This window comes from Lycorma delicatula, chromosome 3 (assembly GCF_047948215.1).
Source record: "Lycorma delicatula isolate Av1 chromosome 3, ASM4794821v1, whole genome shotgun sequence".
Taxonomy (NCBI): Eukaryota; Metazoa; Arthropoda; class Insecta; order Hemiptera; family Fulgoridae; genus Lycorma; species Lycorma delicatula.
The window spans coordinates 107,402,737-107,425,927 of record NC_134457.1 but is presented as its reverse complement, the minus strand read 5'-3'; the positions used below and the strand labels follow the sequence as shown (position 1 = coordinate 107,425,927).

The 23,191-nt window shown below is 29.8% G+C and overlaps 1 protein-coding gene across 1 annotated transcript in view; it reads right to left on the bottom strand.

Annotated features, from left to right (window-relative positions):
• LOC142320959 (semaphorin-1A-like) overlaps positions 1 to 23,191 on the bottom strand; it is a 305,177-nt gene that overhangs the window by 35,912 nt on the left and 246,074 nt on the right. The gene's annotated exons all lie outside the window — the stretch shown is intronic.

The following is a 23,191-nucleotide window of genomic DNA, read 5'->3' as shown; positions in this document are numbered from 1 at the left end:
AATTGAATTTCAGTTACAAAACAATTTTTTTTTTAAATTGATATTTTTTTTCCAATTGAAGCATTTAAAAAAATAAAAATAAAAATAAAAATAAAATAAAATGAAAATTCAAATAATTCATTAAATTATAAGCTAAGTTCAATAAGTACTTCATATAATTCACCGACTTCCTAGAACTATTATGTACTCGTCTATTCTTCCTTCACATGGCTTAATACACAGCATAACGCTGGCTTTTCATTTTGCAAATATAATGAATTAAAAAAATTCAACAGACTTACAAAACTACTTTCGAAAACATCTTAAAATTCAGTCAGTTTAAAAAAAATAAACAAAACAAAAGATTAATTTTTACAGTCACTAAAAATCACAATTAAAATGACAGTAAAGTTATCTTAGGCATGCCAAATTTGGGATAAATATGTTATGTTGGGGGTCACAGCCTACATGTAACAGGCCAAAGGTGTTAAGGTATGACTCTGACCTGCATATATTGATTTGATTTTATATGTATTAATTGATTTTTTTTTATTCACTTTGTACAATACAAATGAAATACTATTCACTTGCTCATTCGCAACACTTCATTTTCATGAAAGTTGAATACTACAATTTACCCAAGATATCACTTAAAGAATTCTTAGAAAAAAAATCAAAAACCTACAGTTAAAAAAGGATTCTAATCCAGATTTATATACTGCACACACACAAGTAAATATAAAAAATATAAAAGCTAAGGACCAGTCAGTCACTTATTTATTTAATATTTCCAGAATGCATTGTCCTAGGAAATTGAATCTGTAAAATTTAAGTCTCCTAATAAGTCTTCTTTTTTTTGAATTCCAATTCCCTAAGTATAAATATAGGTTGAACTGGTAAACAGAAAAAAAATCCTATTTTCCAAACTAACATTAAGCGTAAATAATGTATTTTAATATTTAAAAGTTATTTTTAAAAATCTCCAAATCATGTTGTGGTGGTTGAATGCTACAATATCCCCAGTGATTATGAGAAAATGAAATTTAATAAAAGTCATAAGCAAATAATTATAAGAATGACTTTTTCAAAACAAGTTCTACCGTCTAGTGGTGGACAGTTAAAAATAGAACCAAAATAAACAACATGGTAGTTCTAGGATCCTAAAAATGAAGGCTTTCCTTAGATTTTTTTTTTATATAAATACATTTTAAACATAAAAAAGTATAAAGCACAGGTAACATGCTAACTGTATAAATAAAATAAAATTCATATATATATATATATATATATATATATGAAAATAATAAATAAATTATAAAATTTAAATAAATAATAAATTCATTTGAAATAAATATATATAAATTTATTTTGAAATATACATATTTCAAATAAATTTATTGTAACAAAAGATGAATTAATCTGTAGAATGAATTAAGTAAGGATAACTAAATTTAATTTTTAAAAGGTATATGTAAATAAAAAATAAAATAAATTTTCTTAAGACTTTAATTATTCGCACCTTTTCATGGATGTTATGAGTCATAGTTATACACGGGTATTATTAAAGAAAAGGTGGGGTGTACATTATATTCGTATAAAAACACTAAAATAATATATTCAACGAACCTGACAAAGCAGGACTGCAAACATAACCGTAGAAATTAAACGAACGGAACTTTGTGTGAACCATAAGATATAACAAATAAGTTTTTTGCCGTTAGGTTGGTACAATTTGAACAAACGACATGCAGAATCGGTTCGGTTACGGATACTAAAAGGAGAACGAAGAATGAAACCACGACTAACCTCTCGGTCTATCTCTCTTATTCTTTCTTAATTGCTTCGCGATCTCAAAGAGCCGTTGTTGCGCGCGCTCACATATTAACATTCATAATTCATAAACTGACCGCAATCAAAAGAATTATTAAATTGGCAATTAAACTAATTACAATTATTTAAAAACGAATTTTTTTTTTGACAAAGTGCCGACACAAAATGAAAAAAGTTCAAAGATTTTTAAAACTTAAATAACGTAATTCGGGCAAATATGTAATAATAAAGTAAACACTTCAATTTTCATTATCAATTTTTTTTTGATAATTTTTTTTTTGAAAAAAAAATAGATTTAAAGTTCATAATAAATTAAAATAAATTGCACAGGTGTCCAAAAACGTAAATAAGCTGTGCGCCTCGGACTTCCATGTCAAATTTGATAAAATAATTTAAGCGTGAACAGTATAGAGCATACAAATTATAAATAAGCAGCGAAGTTAGCACTTAAACCCTATCTAAACTGTTGTGATAACAAGAATGGAGTTCAAAAAGTAAAAAATATAATAGTGAAATAATGAATCTAAGAAACTACAAAACCATTTTATCGCCCCAAAAAATTTAAACTTTGTTATTAGAATGCTATAGCAAAATGTTCGCAAGGGTTATATACAATAAACGATCAAAATTTTATTATTAAAAAAATGGAAAATATGATTTATTTATTAATTCATATAAGTGACTACAGGTTTCTCCGATTACAGTTTACCGTTGAGAGAAGAATTTTTGTAGCGTGTGAAAAATGCCTAACTTAGCCGAGATTCAATATAAGAATCTTCTGGATAAAATAAGAGGTCCATCTCTCCGCCAAACTGGTATAATATAACAATAATAACTACTGGTATGAGACATGAAATAAAATACTTCTTTTTAAAAATTTTTAATACAAACCACCTAAGGAAAAATTTTGATTTTATCATGAATACTAATCCTTGGTTGTCAAATTCAATTTATTTGTTGAAAGTTTGTAGGAATTATGAAAAATTACCATAAGTCCTTTTACGCTTATTTCGTAGTTACTTCTATTTCAAATGTTCCGTTATTTCACCGAGAGAAAATAAAAAAGTTAGTGTTTAAGTAAATTAAAGATCAATCTTATCTGTAGTTTAAGTATTAAAAAAAAATCCAATGATCTCTCTTAATATATTATGACCATTTTAAAGAAATCTGACAACACAATTGTAGGACTGAAGTTCTACAGCTGATCATCAGAAACGCGCGCGCTTAATTAAAAATATTCATAATTCTATTTAAATATAATATTTTTTCGTTTATTTAATACAATGATTCTAACTAAAGCGCGCGCGCATACCGTATTTAATTCGCCCGGGTGTGGCGGTAGTAGCTGCGACGGTCGGCACTAACTAAATAATGTAATTTTGTTATTTCGTAACTTACATAGAACAAATTTCGTACGGTCGGCAGATAGCTGTAGCCGCGAGGCTTAACGCACCAGGAACAAAGTCAACCAGGCGATCGAGATCGAGTACAAGACCCAGCCAGACAGAGTTACTTTTTTTATACTTTAAATATTATTTAATTCTACCGCTCATCTGTGACGTCACAACACAGCAGTAGTTTCAGAGCATTTTTTGGGATGCGGGTGAGATTTTGCAGAATTTTTTTGCAACTATTGTTATTTTTTAATTGTTACCAATTATGCCTAAGAAAAATATGACCTTAATTAGGCAAAATCTCGAGATAATGAGGGTGACCTTATTCTACAGTCTTACCATCTTGATCTTTTAAGTTGAAAATTGAGTGGCATCAATGCCCAATATACAGAAATAATCTGACCAAGTTTTGGTCAAAATCGGTCCAGTAGTTCTGGAAATATAAGATGATTTAGAGGCCAAAACCGAACACACACGTCGAACATTAACATCCAGAAAATTTCTATCCGGCTTTTTGGGTTCCTTAAGTGTCAAAACGTCAAGATCCGGAGAAAACTGCTTATGCCCAAATAGGATCAATTACAATACTTTCCCTGCTAGAGCTATATCCTGCTGTAGCGCTATCTAGACGGGAAAGTAAAAAAAAGGATTTATTTTTTCACTGAACCATAAGTTTCATCAATGTTGTATGAAATTTTCATAATTTTAGTAAGCAACCTGATGAAACAAGAATTGTGACTGAAAGAATTTCTATTAAAACTGGCAAACAGGAATTCTCAGTTGCCACTTAGAAAAAAGTACACTTGCTTCAAAATGGTAGATGTCGATTCGATTATACTCTTAAGTTTGTTAAAAAAAATAATAAAGGTACATGACTTTATACTTTTCTGTACAACTGATTTACTGATACGTAAGATCGGCCTAATGAGAAATAACTAGTATTTCTCATAGTTAGATAAGAGTATTTGAGAGCTGAAATATAACTGACAACTATCTATCTAGAGGACTCCGGTCGAACGTTTATGCGGTTTATATGTATACTTTCATAAGTCATACGTTTAGGCGACGGCCTTTCCTTAAGCTTGAGCCTCGTCTCAAATGATTCCTTATTAACAAGAGGAATATAAATTAAACCGATCTACGCAAAGACTTATATCGCTGTTATCACGGGTAAACATTCTTGAGTAATCCCGATCTATTTAATTGGCAAAACACATTTTTTCAAAAATAGAAATGTTTTTCAAAATGAATGTAAAGAATTCCTTTAAGTACATTCCGATTCGTACCAAAACTTAATATAGTATTTATCAAGAAGGAAGCTAACCGTTTTATCAACTTCCATAAAAATTGTTCGTTTCGTTATAAAAAAATAAAGTAAAGAGTATTCGTTACAAAAGATAAAATATTTATTTATTATAAAATTTTCCCAACCGCTTTAATAACCGATGTACTGTTTTACTTTAAGGATATAATATCGTAGAAGAAATTAGCCAATAGTTTTGTGGCGAAGAAAGCGATGGTGCAAATCTTTTAATTTCAACATTAAATGCAGTAAAAAGGAAACTGGCTAGACATAACTGTTTTCACGGTTAACTGTAACATTTTATGTATTTTATTTATGAAGGTACAATCACGTACAGCAAAGTTTTATGTTGAAACATAAATAATAGGTAGCTGAAAGTAAAGTAAATACTATAGATATAACCGAATGAGTCAATGGAAACTTAAATTACCTCACGACAGCGCATATGTTTGCTGTTGGATATTTAAACCTATGACAGTGAGTTAACGGTACCTGACAAGACGTTCAGTTATTTCAACGCAACAAGAAATTTAAATTTGTATACAACAAAACACTATAAAATTCACCGTCTTCAGGTTACGTACTCTAATAAAACATAATACCTAGATACATAATTACATATTACGCATAATGAAACGGTATATTTTCTCAGTAAATTAAACTTCATCTTATAATAATTATTTGCGTGTGCTTAAGTGAAACCGTAATAAAATTAATGTGCCTTGCTCACATCGATCAGGATTGGTTAAATAATTCAACTGTCCTATAATTCTGAAAGAATGAGGTTTAAATAAGTTAAATTGTACTTCTAATCAGATTTGAAAGCCAGTATTACTTTTGTGCTAGGAGAGTAATTAACATCACATATAGGACCGATCAGTCTGAAATTATATGTCAAACTGTACATACGATATATTGTACAGTAAAACGTGAGGCAGCTTATCCCAAAATATAAGAATAGACTCGTATAATCTCGTAAAACCGAAAAATTAGTTACATGTTTGCAATACAAAAAATTAAATTCTAGAAAATTTATTGCATGTGACTTTCAAGTAATGAAAATTTCAAATATACGTGACTTTTTTAACACACTTTTTTTTGAAAATATAATAAAAAGTTCACTCGCATTCTAGAAATTATTTCTATTTCTACATACTAGAAAATAATTGTATTCATTTATAAAAATAAAATGTATACCGCGTTTTAATTTCTTATAAAATTTTCCAACAAAAATCGATAATCAGTATATTTGGGACCTACAGCATTGTATAATAGCTAATAAAACGACATGCCAACCAATCAGGTAGACCATTTTTTGTTAGCATAAGTGGGCATTCGTACTCCTTTCGAATCTTTAATTCAGGACGGAGTAACCCGATCGGTTGTCGACTTCACACCACTAAAATTAGCAAAAGTGAGTCGACCGTTTATAATTTACTGAAACAGTACCGAGTTCTATACCAGGACAGTTAAAACTATAGTCTTACCGCGCCAGGAGTACAGTACCTCAAGCTGATTATTTGATAAACTGAAATATAAATACTAAAAGTAAAAAAGAGAAAAATAAGAACGGAAAAATTGAACGTAAATTGGATAGTCCTCGTGATTACAGTTGAGGCGAGGACCTTTTCCTTTTTTTTTCTGTTTAGCCTCCGGAAATTACCGCTCAGGTATTACTTCAGAGGATGATATGTATGAGTATAAATGAAGTGAGGCGAGGATCTAGGATAGAAATTCTTGACGGCAGACGATCTAGCATTACAAAAGAAGAGCAATGGAAAAATACACTATACTCTTTTCAAGTAGCGGTTTAAACAAAAGCATTCAATAAACGTACAGAAAATAAACCGGTTATCATTATAGAAAATACAAAGAAAACTCACATTTCGACCGTACTCATTTTCAGAAACATCATTATTTTCAATAGACCAAAACCCTGTAAAATTATAGAGGAGATAATAATAAAAAATTACGTTAATGAAACTCATCCAATCTTTTAACATAAAAGTAAAAAACTTAGAAAATAAGAAACCAGAAAATTAGTATGTAATTCCGATTAAACAATAAATATTAATAACTAAAAGTTCCTAAAGTAAAGAGAAAGTTGTTAAATTATTCTGATTTAAACGATACTTAAGAGCCAACCTCCGTGGCTAGAATGGTAGCGTCTCGGCAATTCATCCGGAGTTCCCGGATTTTAATCCCGGTCAGACATGGCATTTTCACACATGCTACAAATCATTCCTCTGAAGCAATATCTGATGGTGGTCTTGGAGGTTAAAAAAAAAGCGATACTTAATCTTAAATTTGTACGTATATCATTCATAAACAGCCTGCTGAGTGCACGTATAAATATGTTAAGTAAGTAACATAAAATCTAAATTCCGACAACTTTATGAATTAAAACTACTATTACCCGCATAACAGTGTAATTATTTAGCAACATCGTTAACGGAAATTGTTTCTAGATTAAAAACAAGCAAAAATCGTCACTTTTTTTTTACATAAATAAAAATATTTGAAAAACGCAAAGCAATGATACAAAATACTGCATTCCACGCGTTTCATAAACTGTATTTAAGAATAAAAGAAAATACTGTATTTCCGTAGATTTTTTGTTCATTGTATTTGAACACAGATAATAGTGATATATTAATAAAAACTGCAAACTAAACGATATCTGCATAACAAATATACTATTTTGACAATGAAGATGTATTCAGAGGTAAACATTTTAATTATAAGGTATTGTTTGCATCATTTCGCATATTCAAAAATTAATTTCTTAAGGAGTTTAATATTTTTCTCCCGTAAAGATTTTCAACTTTTTACATTTTTCATTTGAGAATTCAATTAACTCCTGGAAGTTTAATATACAACATACCGATCTAATAATACAAAAGGTAATTTTTCAGAATCTTCCACCTTCTTTTTTTCTTTTAAAACCATTTTATTTCGAAATTTATTAACTCTATATAACACTTAGTCTATAAAGCCTCTTTATCTGGATTTTACATTCTTTAATTTTAATTTAGTAACCTGACTGATAGTGAATGAGCTGATTGGCGAACTAGAAACATACCGGCGATCGTTTTTATCGACGTACATAACGCCTTTAACTCCGTTAAATGAGAGTCAATTTTCGAAGCCTTAAAAGTAAAAGGAAATAGCTGTTATCTTCGCCGTATAATACAATGATACCTACAAGACAGAATACTAGTTATAACTTGAGAGACTCAACAATACAAGTTCAGGCTACGTGTGGGGTTCCTCAAGGCTCCGTCCTGGGTCCCGTTTTGTGGAACCTGGTATATGACGCGGTGCTTGAGATGGAGTACCCTGAGGGGGGTCACCCCAACTGCATTCGCGGATGACTTCGCATTGGTCATTGGTCATCACTGCGAGAACAGAAGAATAGCGAATGCAGGCCAGCGAAATAAGACTAAACCGTTAGTGATGACGGGTCGGAAGACGTTAAGGCTAATTGATGTGAGGGTATCACAAGTGCTGATAAATCAGTGCGAATCAGTCAAATATCTCGGAATTTGGCTACATAGGAGAAGGTCTTAAACAGTTCACATTAGCGAGACATGTAACAAGGCGGAGGTTACGGTGAAAAGGCTTAATAGATTGTTGAGCAATGTTGGGGGCCCTCGAGCCTCAAAGAGAAAGTTATACATCCACGTGGTGAATTCGATAATACTATATGGGGTACCGGTTTGGTTCTGTACCCTTGAGGTTGACAGAAATAGGCGTATGATGGAGAGTAAGTAGAGGAATAGCGTTGAAGGTCTCCAGCGAGTACAGATCGATACAGCGAGTACAGTATCGATTGAGGCAATTTTTGTCGTCACCGGAGTTCCCCCGATACAACATTTGGCAACATATAGGGTTAAAACATATGAGGGAATAGAGAGAAGAGTGGCATACCAGTGGAAGAAGGAGGGTAGAGGACCTGGCATGTCCGTATTGCGGCGAGGAAGATTAGGCCGAACACGTTGTCTTTAGTTGTAGGATTGTAGGAATTGGATCCAGAAGAGACAGAATTGTGAAGCAAGAGTAGGCAGACTTACTGTGGATAATATCATACGGACTATGCTTAAAGGGGAACGTGAATCTGGGACAGTAAGCAGCTTTATTACGGCTTTACTGCAAAGGAAGGACCAGGAAGCGAGTGGGTAGGAACAGCCCTCCGTGGAGCCGTTACTCGTCCGTGCGTGCACGGGTGGGCGGCGGCGATGAAGCGGTGGGACTCCTGAGCTTAAGTGAAATGGTGCCTTGGGTAACGGAAAAGACCAAACGGTGGGAGGGCCAGAAATGGTTCTCCCGTTAGAGTGGCAAACAAACAAGTTAAGACCGAGTCCCGGCTGCTTGGGCGGGGGCCCCGGGAACGGTATAGCCGGACCCGGAATTACTCCGTCCTCTCAGTTAGAGGCAGACAAGGAATAAAAATAAAGATCCAACCGGCGGCCTGACCTGCCATGCCGGACGTACAGCCGGTAGGTGGAGAGGGCCGTTTGAGTTAAAGGACATCCCCCTGTGCTGAGAGATACTCCACCGTAGTTGTAGTACAAGTGGCGACGAAGAAAAAAAAAGACAGGTTCAAATATGTAGCTCTTGTTTTGAATTTTAATAGAAAATACAAGAGCCGTGATTTCAAAATGAAGATAAAGCAATCCCTAACGAGCGGCTGACATCAGATTGTTTTTCATTTATTTGAATGGAGCCATTAGAGACATTTTTAATAATAATCTAATCGCAAAAATCTCAAAATAGTTGTCAAATTAAACTTTTAAGGTATGTGCAAAGATAAGTGACACATGAAAAAACTTAAAACATTTTTTCAGATGACTTTTTAAAAATATACATCATTAACAACCAAAATCAAAGTAAACAAAAATAAGTATTTATATATATTTCGTTAAATTTAACGCTTACTATAATTATTTAAAGTAAGTAAAATAAAATAAATTATAATCAATAAGTACAAGATTAAGTGGTTCTTTATAGAATAATTAATCTAAGCACAACCTGAATTACCTTATAAATTAAGAAAAACTCGAAGGAATTTGAAGAATTTTTTCAGGAATTAAGAATTAATTTTTTTTAATACTTTTTTAGTAATAATAAACAAATTTTTTCACAAAACAACAAAGAATTAACTTAAAAATAATCACAAATGTCTGTTAAGATGAAAGAAACCGTTTAAAAGCGGAACAGTTATTCTTCCGGATACTACGTGGTAGTTACATAAATATACAGTTGTCTATTAATATCCGTTATAAATATATTAATTGGGAAACATGTATGTATATATATATATAAACGCGCGCGCACAAACACATACTTCATTTCTTTCTATTATCTGAAAAATAAATAAATTCAAAAATTTTTCATAGTAGAATATTTTCTTACAAGATAAAGTGATATTAATTTTCAAAAAGTATTTTCTTTGTTTCCTAATTAACTCCATTTTTTTACTAAATAAATAATAATAATATTAACTGTTATTACTGAACTAATGTTTAATGAACTTTTATTTGTCTCGCATCTGAAATACTCAAGTCAATTTTCATAAAACACGTTGATAAATATTATAGAGTGAAACGTCGTGTAGTTCCCCGGAAGATATAAATTGTATTATTTTTCTTTATTAATTATAGCTCTAAAATCATAAACGAAAACTGACGAATAATATTCACTGAGGAAAAATTTCTTGAAAACGTGCTTTCTGTCAACTACAAAAGCTCAACGCAACCAATAAAATTTATTGATTATGTAAGAAATTACAACTAATCAATTTTTCACGTAATCAATGAATTTTATCGGAAATTCGACGAGAATTAAAAAAAAATGAATACATTATTTCATTAAAATTAAAATATAAATTATTATTAGTTTCTTACATAGAATCAAATCTTCTAATTTCGAAACTAAGATAAAATATGCCTGTATAATACAAGCAAAAAAAAAAGACTGAGTCTAGCGAGTAAATAAATAAAATTAATTTAATGACGAATTGAACTTAGTTTTTAAAACAAACTGTCAGATAAAATCAAAAATTGAAGAAATTTAACCTTCCCTTCCCTTCCCATCCATCCACAGCAAAGACCGCGGCGTATTGAAGGAAATACAGACGGCAAAATTGTACAATTTCCAAATTTTCCTTAAAACATTACGTCAATCCAAAACGATTAATCATAAAATTATAATCTGTAATATCTGGTTCCCCCTTTCAAAATCATACTACAATAATACAAAGTGTGAAAATAAACTTAAAAGATAATAAAACCGCATTAAAAATTAAAAAAACAAAATAAAAATGATATTCAATTCTCCTTTCAATTACACTCTTTGAAGTAAATCCAAAATTAAAAACAAACAACTACAGAAAATTATTGAACCGAAATTTCAGGTTTAATAGGCATCGAAATTTAAAGAATTGAATAATATTAAGCTTTTTATTTTTTGTGCCTTTTTAATTAGCATCTCCCGTCGCTATTTTGCCCGCACTGGCAATTTTGCTGAAACTCTCCAGCCAAGACAAAAGTTATGCCTGCGATCAACTTATCCCATGTCCTAAGGTCTCTGAGAGTACGTTCAACACGGTTTCGAGCTTCAACATGAGCTCGATGAATCATGGAGTATTCATCACATACAATAAGATCTGAATCTTGGAAATTTTACCAAGAGAGCTATTTTTACGTACAGAACAAACTGACTCTTGTCCATATGTATACACTGGCGAGGAGCATCGCAGCGATATCTGACGATACTACACCAAGAGTCAAGCTACCTATCGATCGAACATATGCGAAAAGTAGATTAATCAAAAAGGTTTACCCAGTGCCTCAGGAGAATCGAAAAAAATAATTTTTTCTGTCACTATAGATATTATGAGTTATGGTAGCACATGCTTGGCGCTGATCTGGTACTAATTTAGTAAGGTTAATATTTATGTACTCTTGAAGTTCATTGATATATTAAAAGAATTTCGGAATACATAGGGGTATATAATATAGGGGGTTTTTCATTATCTTGACCTTGTCTTCAATTTCAATAATACTTCTATTGAAAATATCTTAGCAGCGGCTCGCCATAAGAAAGGAGCATGAGAATTTAGCGGCTCGTCACCTAGCGGCCCGAATAAGAAGTACAGCAACATAACGGATTATTTGTTACTTACACGATTTAATAAACAACTTTTCATCTTAATATAGCCTATGACACTCCGGATTACATAATGAAGCTAGTGTTAAAATTTAGCAGATTAGTTTACTGGTTCTTCGAGGTTTTTGCTAACATACAAATAAGTGTTTCCTCTTTACATAAGAGATTTTATTTATTTAAAATTTTTGTTTTTATCTTCTATTTAAAATAAAAATCCACTTAAAAAAAAAATGCCACCTTCACCTACACGGAAAAAACTGTTAGCAAGAAAACAAAGGAAAAATGAGTCCTGTAAAAAAAATTAAATCAAATAAAAACGATGTTAAATAAAAGAGAAGTGAGCACGAGCCAAGGTTGTCTGGAATGCAAAAATATTTACTATTTTTTAATTTCTAAAATATTTAAACTTATTTGTTTAAGTTAAAATAATTTGAATATTAGGATAACCTCTGGCTACTCCAACAATCAATCAAAAATTATGAAGACAAACAAAACAAATCTTTTTAAGTTGTGTCTACGCGATGTAATTTTTCACTTAAAAAATTGATGTTATTTGAAGGAACTTACCTGCAGGACCTTCCTCTATTAGAAACAATTTTCCTCTACGACATAAAATAAATATGGACTGAAATCATTGATTTTTGTGAATAGTAAGGCTTAGACATATAAACAGAAAAAATACATACTAGTCGAACTGAGAACCTCATTTCATATTTTAAATTGCCATTTTATCCGCAATGTTTTATCAATATTTAGAACAGTAGACTCAACAATTTGTAGAAATTTAACCGAAACTGTACACTATCCACACATTTAGCTGGGAGCATACATCATTAATAAAAAGATAATGACGATGATTGTTAATACCCGTAGGATCATAACGAACCACCTTTAAAATTTCCAAGAAATCTTTAAAGTTCCGACCGTTCAACGGCAATCAAAATTGGAAATTCATTGTAACACTTTTAACACTGTTTCTCCATACAAATGAATTGACATAGTGAAGTAAAAACAATCATAATTGTAGGATTTTATCGTAAGCGATTTTTTATACAATAATAATAAGTATTTATACTTTTAAAATTACCATTCATTAAATACTACAGTATTTTTGTTATAACTATGCGTATTGACCTATTATGTTTTATTCGTCAAACTACGAGTAATTTTGTGCTAGTCTACCTTTTATGTTTAACAAAACATTGTTGACAAAAAATAGCGTAGCTGATGGACAAAAATAATTAACATTACATTTAGTAATATATAAAAGAAATATTAAGAAAGAAAATTAAATTACTACTGGTACAATTCCAAATTTTATCGAAATTTTGAAAAAAAATAATACTAACAGCTACTAAAAGAGATAAAATACTGATAGGATAATTAAAATAAATGTTAAAATGTATAATGACAATCAGTTTTTTAACGATAATGAATTACTTTCAAAAAAATTTCATCGACATGAAATATCTAGGACCACACGCCCACCTGTATATTTCACCGGCTGAGAAGAGTCTACTGGCTATTTCATAATAATATTAATAACAACTTAAGATTTTAATATAGGTTGGGGTTCATTTTAATACATTATTAATGGGAAAGAATGTATAATTCTGAATTATATATTCTTCTGTATATATATATATATATATATATATATATATATATATATATATATATATATACATACACAAAGATTAGTATTTAATAAAAGTTTATATAGGTACATTATGACCTCGAAAGTTTAAAAAGCGACGACGGCGAAGTCTCCTACTTGAAAAATATAACAGGTTTAACTACTACAACAGTATAAAATTTTAAAAAGATATCTCTTTTTAAGAGAGAAATAACACAGCCACAGGCAGTAGACACTAGTAAATATTGCGGCCATTTATTCAAAAAAGATAAAAAATAATAAGTAAAAATAAAAAAGTAAATTATCGATAGATTAATCGTTGTTTTACGTTTTTATTTTTCGTAATTTTGTTTTTTTTTTACTCTGTTTATGTAAGTTTTATTTTTTATTTATTTATGTTTGTTGAAATGTTCTCATTATAACTGATTAGTATCAGGTTTTTAAAATGTTCAATATATAAATACGATAAAATAAATATAAAAAAAACCGACACGTTTGCTTAATTTAACAATAAAACACACAGTATTTTTTCACTTTTTTAAAGCTGTTAATTGACAAGGAGTTACAGTAATTTGGATTAATTTATAAAAACTGACTAAAATTAACGTTCTTTTTCATAAAGCAAAAATAATAGTAACAATATGAGTCGTGTAAAAAGTGTCTGTAAAGTGGTCGAAAAATAAAAAAAAGAAGTTATACGGTTGGGAATAAATCCGATACGAATAAATTTTTCTAGGAGAGGGAAATTATGATTAAATTTATCGCTCTGCTGGATTCGACATAGCAATCTAATTATTCTGTTAGATAATATAAACTGAGAGTAAAATTGCTATTGAAAAACTAAGATATATTTTACGTATTATTATATAGCTCCAGTGATCAACCATTGGATTTTTAATTTGGCGGAACCTAGAGTGAAACATTTTAGCAGAAAGCGCACAGAAAACTTAGTTTTTGTATATTATTATTTGGCATTACTTCTTCGCATAGATTTCAACAATCGCAAATTATTTATCTCATAAAATCAAAAATTTTCATTTATGTTTAATAATCAAAATAATCTTCTTCTTTTTTGATTGTAGTATTGCAAACAAATAGGCTTAATAAATTATGATCAGAACATAATTTCATTTTTATTGATTAAGTATGGAATGGTGGATGTGATATTTCACGGTTAACAAAAAGGAACTATTTGAGCATCTGTCAATACAGATCAAGGAAAACCGTGTAATCATCATCAAAACAGTATTACTAAATTAAAAAAAATTGATGAATAAAAAAACAATTATTAAATGAAAAAAATTAATTTAGAAAATAAAAGTTTTATAATACAAGTTTGTTAAAATAAAGAACTTACAAAATTTACTAGATAAAATTATTTTCAAAGAGTCTAATCGTTAACTGACAAAACTTTTGTACGTATTTAAGGTGAGTTAACGAATATTAAAAACTTCATGTCATTCTAAGTATTTATAAACTTATCAACAAAGTAATAATATATTTTAGGAAAATTTAAATAAACCAGTAGAAAGATCGATCAGATCTTAGAACAATATTAAAAACATAAATTGACAAATTGTATACTTCTTTTTCGCCGAGTAACAAGAATTTTTTTCTTCTTTTTAATAAGTGACATTTCCTTTTTAAATTAAAGATCCACATATTCATAAATATGAAACCGTAAAAATGTTATTTTTAAAAAATTATTAAATATCTATTACACGAATCACATATGTCTATACATCTATGATCTGAAACAGCCCATTTTTGTACTCTGAAGACTCGTTTAGAATTAAAAAAAAAATAATAATAATTTTACATTAGAGAAGTTTAGAAAAGTGCAATAAATATTTAACAATTACGTGATGTCATTTGATTAAGATATTTCAGATTGAATCAACATGGTATGATTTTGGGGAAAACGAGATCAATTTCAATATCAAACTAAAATTTATCATCTAACAAGAATAAAAAATTCTTGCTACGGCCAAAAACTTATCGTAATTTTACTGAACTGCAACTACATTTATTTATTAGCCGTTGTTACACACAACTGATCATTAACTCATGACTTAAGAATTAAATTACAAAAAAGCAAAAAAAATTAATAAACAATTAGCCCAGCCCGAAAATCAAGTCAGAAAATTTGTGCCGGTTTATGGATATAGATATTTAATTTTATTGATTCAACAGATCAACAAAACAAGTATACATCCGCCTATATAAATACAAAACGTAAATTTAATACGATAGGAGCGGAAAAATAAATTACGCTGCAAAAACTTTGATAAGAATCCGTATAAAACTTCTGTGATTTGAACAAAAATTTATTTTTTGCAAAAGTATGCAATAGCCTTAAAGTTACTTCTAATCATTATTAATTATTATCAATATATTTCGATTATCATCATCAAATATCCATATTCCTTATTAATCCATCTTGATTAATAAGATAAAACTTGAGATTTTTATAAATCGATCAATTTTATCTTAAAATTCATAGATTATTTTAAAGCAATGCATCTCATTACTGGTAAATAGTTCGTTAACAGATCTTAATTCACCTCTTGATATAGTGTCAATATTTTTTCGTATATTACTTTTTCAGCTTGTAAATTATTTAAACATGAAATCGGAAGAGCTAAAGCATTATAAAAAAAAACGTTTATAATTTAAAAGCGGTTTAAATAAGGATGAGAAAAAGCAGGTGTATGAATGAAATTAAATAGGCAAGATGTTTTCCTGAATACTGAAGCTGACCGGAGAGCAGATGGTAAAAAAAAAAAATTGTTTGTTAGAAGGAAGGAACAGGAAATTAAGGGACTACATTTCATTAAACATTAAATAAACAACTTGCTAAAGGATAGCGAGACTTAAATGTATCATACAAGTATCGGTTAAACATTCAAGCTAATATGTCGACGTATCCCATAAAAAATTATACAAAATAATTAATATATTCACTAGAAATTGAATTTAATACATTTTCATTAAAACTGAGGGTAAAATAATCACCAATAACTGTAACGATTGCAGTAAAAAGGATTTGATGAAACAATAATTGTAATTCTCTGCTAGAGAAAGATATTCGTTGCTACAAGAACTGTTAATTATAAGGCAGACGTGTTATTTGTGGGCACTTCTTAGTAATACACCTCCATTAAAACGTGGGCTGATCCTAATTCTCCTTCCGATACTACATTAATACTGGACTATGTATCTTTTTGTGAAAAGAACAAACTTAACAATAGCTAAAGTTTTCAAATGATTCCACCGGGCTGGTCTAGTGGTTAACTCGTCATCGCAAATTTTCTGCTGATTTCGAAGTCGGGAGTTCTAAGATTCAAATCCTATTAAAGGCAGTTACTTTTATATAGATTGTTTACTAGATCGTGGATACCGGTGTTTTTTGGTGGTTGAGTTTCAATTAACCACACATCTCAGGAATGGTCGACCTCAGACTGTACAAGAGTACACTTCATTTACATTCATACATATCATCCTCATTCATCCTATACCGTGATTCCGGAGGCTAAACAGAAAAAAAAAGTTCTGAAATGATATACTCTTGGTTTTTTCTTTCGTGAAATCGGGCTACTCTCTCTTATACGAAATACATCATAATTTAATCACCTTATTCAAAATACCTTTTTGAAGACAATTTTATCATTTCCTTTGCATATCCAAAATAAAAATGTAATTTTTTTTATCCAAATATGACTGATTTTTTTATTTTTTACCAACAAAGATTCTAACACAAAATTATGAGTGTAGATCTAAAATTTTATAAAATAAACGGACTATAATTCACTAGATCTCAGAACTTTGACAGATTTTGTAAGAGAACACACACCGTAGTTATTTATTTCACCAATCAGAAGTATTATGTACTCATTAATGTACGATATCGTATTTATTACACGAATAAAATAGCAACAGTAAATAATTATTGAATTAAAAATAGAATTTTTTAAATTTCTTTACAAGTTGTCTGAACGATACAGTCTGACATCGAAATTATATATCATTTTATAAGATGTCAAGCTAATAATCAAAAATAACGTTGGCAGAAAAAGTATCTAAATTCTAAGGACCGCTCAAGTCTTCGGTCGCCTAAAGGGATAGACGATTCCTTGTTGTACAGTGATATTTGTTAATTAATATTCAGTAAACGCAACACTCTTCAAACATTTTGAATAAAGAATTATTAGATGTTTGGAATGGAATAACTACGTAATAAGATTATATTTATCAATAACTTGTTTTGGAAATGATTCTTAGAATACTACATTACTTATTTTTTAACCGATTCATTCAATAATATGATGATCTATCAATGAATTGTTTTAATGTTTTAAAACCTTGTAAACTCCCTCCAGTAATCAGTACCAAAACAAAAAAAAGTAATTTTCTAAACGTCACAATACTTACTAATCAATCTTTTCATCGCATTCACTTTACGGGGTACGCACTTTAGTGAAATAACCTACACGGAAAACAATTCAAACGGACAAATCAAAAGTAGGAATTTTTTTTAAAACTATTTTATACAACTAAGTTTACTTTAAAACTGGAAAAAGATCATATCAGATCAATCTGCCTCTTACGCCAATTTAACTGTTAGTGAAAAACAATCATTAATTAAATGTTTAAAAAATAAATAACATAATCAGTATGCATAGAGAAACAGGAAAACACGGAGACAAGGTAAAACACAAAGTTTATTTTTCAACAGTTGGTTCGAAACCAGATCAAAAGCAAAAAAGTTTCATCTGATAGATGATTCCCAGCCAGCCTATAATAATGGCTACCTACCTTTAACAATAATTATACTAAAGGAGTGAAGAAGATCACATCCTCTCCTTGTGTTCCGTTGGAAATAAATAACTGGTTTTGCTTTATCTCACCAAATACTTTGGTGAGTCTTTTAATTTGGGAGATATGAATAAATTATAATATGAAAGTGTAAACTATTCTAATATTAAAACATTCTGAAATTGTGGAATATATACTTTTCTCGGCATTTTTTTCAAATAATCCTAATTTTAGTCTAATATCAGGAAGTAAACATTTTTGAAATCGAAACAACCGATTCCATTTAATAAAAAAACATAAAATGAGGTTTGATTTTCAAAATGCAGTAACTCTTTCCAATAATAAGTAAAATAAAATATCTAAGTCTAAAATTATATTCTCATTTTCTTGTATTTCAGTTAATACACTTTCCTTTTTAAAAATTATAAAGTAAAACAGATACCGAGATGTCATCTAACAGGGAAACATAGTATTCAAATCGAGACAAGTTGATACAATTTTCCCTTAAAAGTACATTTTTAGATAAATGCTTTTTTCTTTTTTTTCAAACAAATATTATTTCTTTACATCAAGTGAAGAATTTTATAGCAAACAAAGCAAATTTTGAACGTCAAAATGAGGAAATTCCGACATTTTACCAATAAATGACAGAAAATACAATATAAAATTTATTTAAAGAAATGTTAATTTTCCTACGATCAAAAAATGCTGTAGATTATTTTCAGTTAAATTAATTTCAAATTATAGCCAGTGAAGTAGTAATGTGAACAATAAACGAGTAACATAAAAAAAATATTACGGTTCTCGAACCCAGAAACTAATGAACTCTTAACCTTGAGATTGTCAACAACGAATCCGATAACGAAGACCAGTAAGAGCATCTTTATGACGTTCATTTAAGCAATAAAGAAAGAGAAGAAAAAGAAATAAGCATACACGTCGCCCGATGTGAAGTACTTGTGTGAGTGTGTGTGCGCGAAGAAAAGAAGAAGAGTTACATAATTTACACGTAAATTATTATTTACAATCATTACAGAAGGTAGTATATAACACAGTAACTAAGAAATCAAAACATAAGAGAAATTATGAAACAGGATGCAAAATAAAAGTGATAAAAATATAAAATATAGCGTACTAGGATAAAAAAGAAAGAAAATTAAAGTCATTTATACAAACACATGCATTTATATACAAACACACACGAGTAAAGTGACTGGTTGACCGGTGAATAAGTTAAAGAAGAAAAAGAAAAAAGAAAAGGAATATATAAAATAGAAGATAAGGAAGATGAAGGGAGCAAAAGTTGCGAGCAAGAAGCAAGCAGATCGTGGCGGGCGTGGTTCAGTCAGAGAACACCTGTTGCAGGTAAGACTTGTTCCTCCAGTACAGTCTTATTCATATATAATACTATATTATTAACTTGCACTACCTGTACAGTCAATATGGAAAGCAATATTTTTAAAACCCTCCTTCACTAACAGTGAACTGTACGATAAGTTAGCTAGTTAAAATACAACTGCAGCATTTTGTGGGCGCGCGCGCGTGTGTGTATGCATATAAATGCAACATATATAATACATTCAATAGAATAAAATAACAATAATAAAATAAAAATAAAAAATACATACATTGATATCTTTTAGATTTATTAAATTAAACGTTCATAATGCTTTTTCGTGTTGTACTACGTGCATTACATAAACGGCTACAATGATCTTAAAAAAAAAAAATCAGTTCTAAAATACATTTTATTCAGTCTTTTGATACATACAGGCCAAGGACTGCAACGATTTGTGTCTTAACTTAAACATTCCAATCTAACAACAGAAGAAACAAGTAACTTATATACTATTAAAATGTTTTAAATGTTAAATGAAAACTGTTATAAAAGTATGTGTTGGGTTGTCATATGTGATTTTTCTTGAAGTTATATAATATTAGCAAATATTAAACACCAGTAAATTAAACTATGATGCACAAGTAGGTTTTCTATTGAAAAAAAGTATATATATACATACATACATACATACACACATACACACACATACACACACACACACACACACACACACACACACACACACACACACACACACACACAGAGAGAGAGAGAGAGAGAGAGAGAGAGAGAGAGAGAGAGAGAGAGACACAAATAGTGCAATCTATTAAGAAATGATAAAATGAATTGTTTGCAGTAAAAGTCGTTCACATTATCTTAACCGCTCCCCCACCGCAATATATAAAAAAGTGAAATCAATTAATAAAATAACATCATATATTTGTTAAAATACACATAACCATTTATTAACATATTATCATTAACACTCCTACAATTATTAACACTGTTATTTTTATAAAATTACATTAAAATTTAATACGTAATATTCACTTGATTTTTTCCTGTTATGCTATATAGTATATACGAAACATTTAATTTAACAGAAACGTAGCATGTATTTAGCTTACTACTTATGTAACTAGTGTTTTTTGTTTAGCAGTTTTAATGTTATTAAAACAAGCAATATTTTTGTAATATAAAAATTGTAACTTAAAAATAAAATTATACTTGAAATAACTAATCATTTACTACATATCAAATACAAATAAAATTGGTCGAGCAACAGTACAAAGGCCTAACAATTATTTAATAGCATATTAGGTCAAATCGATGATTTTTATTCTCATCATTAACTGTCGGACACCGACAAGAAATCATTAACATTATTATTAAGCAACCAGTTCTTCAATAGTACAATTAAAGATACCGCAATTCAAAACAACAATTACGGATGATAAGAATCTATAATTTAATTACTTTAAATAATTGCCTATATAATTTAATTACATAAAAAATAAACTAAAAAAGCCGAATATGATGGATTCAATCTACGTATCGCTATAACTGTCGTAATCTCTTAGATGTCGCAATATCCGGATGTAATCTATATAATGTATTTAGGGATTATCTATCGATCAGAATAAAACTTTTATTTATTTCTTTAAAAGTAATTTATTCCAGTTCTCTCGTTCTCAAAGTCTAGTAATATCTAGTTTCAATCTCAAATGTTTTTGTCATACATCATACAAGTATATCCTCGCTATAGCAATTTCTTTCGCGAACTGTCTACATCAGCTCTTAAAATTATTTTTTAATTATAACTTAAATGTTCGGTGAATAAATTTAATTTCAGCACAATAAAAAAAAATACTGAGTGCTGCTCTATGTTTGTATTTTTATCTGGTATTACAAACAAATATACTAAGATAATTAATTTAATTATACTAATTTAATTATTTTTCTTTATCATTCAATCGACAGATATATCTTCGCTTACATTCTACACTAATTTAATAGCATCAGTTTATTTGAACAAACCAAAATCTTTACTACCTGTTTTAAAAATTTTAATTTATACTTACTTCCTTTCGTAAAAAAATTATCTATATAAATATCTTGCAGCGTAGCTGGAGGAGCTAAGCTATGCTGCAAGAAGAAAGTATAGTAATCAGTTAAAAAAATGGAGTACGGGTTTTTTTCATTTTTCGTCGTTTCACGACACCCCAAAAAAGTGGGAGGGGGGGGGGTAGTATTCGTAAGTAGTACGTATACAAGTATGTTGGCGGTTTGAAACTTAATAACGTTTGACTGTATAAACCGATTTTGATTAATTTTTGTACAGACTCCTGTATATGGGGCAATTGCTTGGTAAAATTTTGGGGTCAATATCTCCAGGAGTTAATCCGCCAGGTTAGTCTAGTGTTTAAATTCGTCATCGCAAAATCAGCTGATTTCTGAAGTCGAGAATTCCTAAGATTGGAATCTTTATAAAGGCAGTTGCTTTTATATGGATTTGAATGCTAGACTGTGGATTCTTTAGTGGTTGGATTTCAAGAAACCACTTGTCTCAGGAATAGTCGAACTGAGTCTGTTCCAGACTACATTTATACTTATATTGCACTACATTTGCTGGTATTTCAGGCCTGGCAGGCCGGAAGCGGTAATTGCATTTGCCTTCACACAAATCCAGATTCTGCAGTAGCTGGAAAATTGGTTGAAGAAAACAAACAATCTCCAAGGGGTGTGATGGATAGTTTTTTGGCGTCAAAAAATACCCGAAGTATGCGTGCATACTTACCTTACCGTACTTAAAAATATTTTGCTCCAAAATTTCCCCTTCTCAAAAATCAAAATAAGCTATCTTTTTATTTGCTGAATATTTTTTAACCGGATGTTTTTTGTCTTCCTAAGCATAGAAGTAATGCAAGTGACCCCAAAAAATACTTTGGGGTAATATACGTGATGAGGGGACCGATCAAAGTTTAATTTTTGTTTATTTTCATGTAATATTATTTATCCTCTATATAAGAGTACATAACAAATGCCAGGAAAATATTACAAGTTTATTTGTCAGTTTCTTCCATAAATTCCCTTTTCTTCAATTCTTCTTAGATTTCTTCACTACAAATATTGCCCAACTAATTATAACAATCTTTCTGCAAGTATATTACAATGAAATCCTTTTAACATTTTCTTTTTAACTTTTCAGGTTTCTCTCCTCCAAGGGGCAAAAAGAAAATATCATCAATATCATCATCTTAATTATTCATCAAGAATAAAGAAATCTGTTTCATTAATTGTTCTCTAATCAAGCCTAAATTTGATATTTATTTACGATTGAAATCCTTCATCTTCAGTATTTTACTTCCTTCCTGATCCATTTTTTCTTTAGCCATTATGACATACGTCGACCATATAGTTACCCTACCTTTTTGCAAACTGTATTGCTCATTCGACTTTTAATGAATATAGTATTATAACGTCTAATCGATTGAAACAATTTGCAAAAACCTTATCTACATCTTAATGATCGAAGTAAATGTAGAAGTGGTACTTTTTATTGTTATATTTTTTTGTGCTTTTTTATATTACACAGTTTTCGCGTGCTTCACTTTCTCCGTATACTAAGGGCACAAGTTACTGACCCGCAAAAACAAACATTCCATACAAATTATACACTTTTCCGATTTCAAAATAAAAGGATTTTGTAATTTCTCGTTTCACTG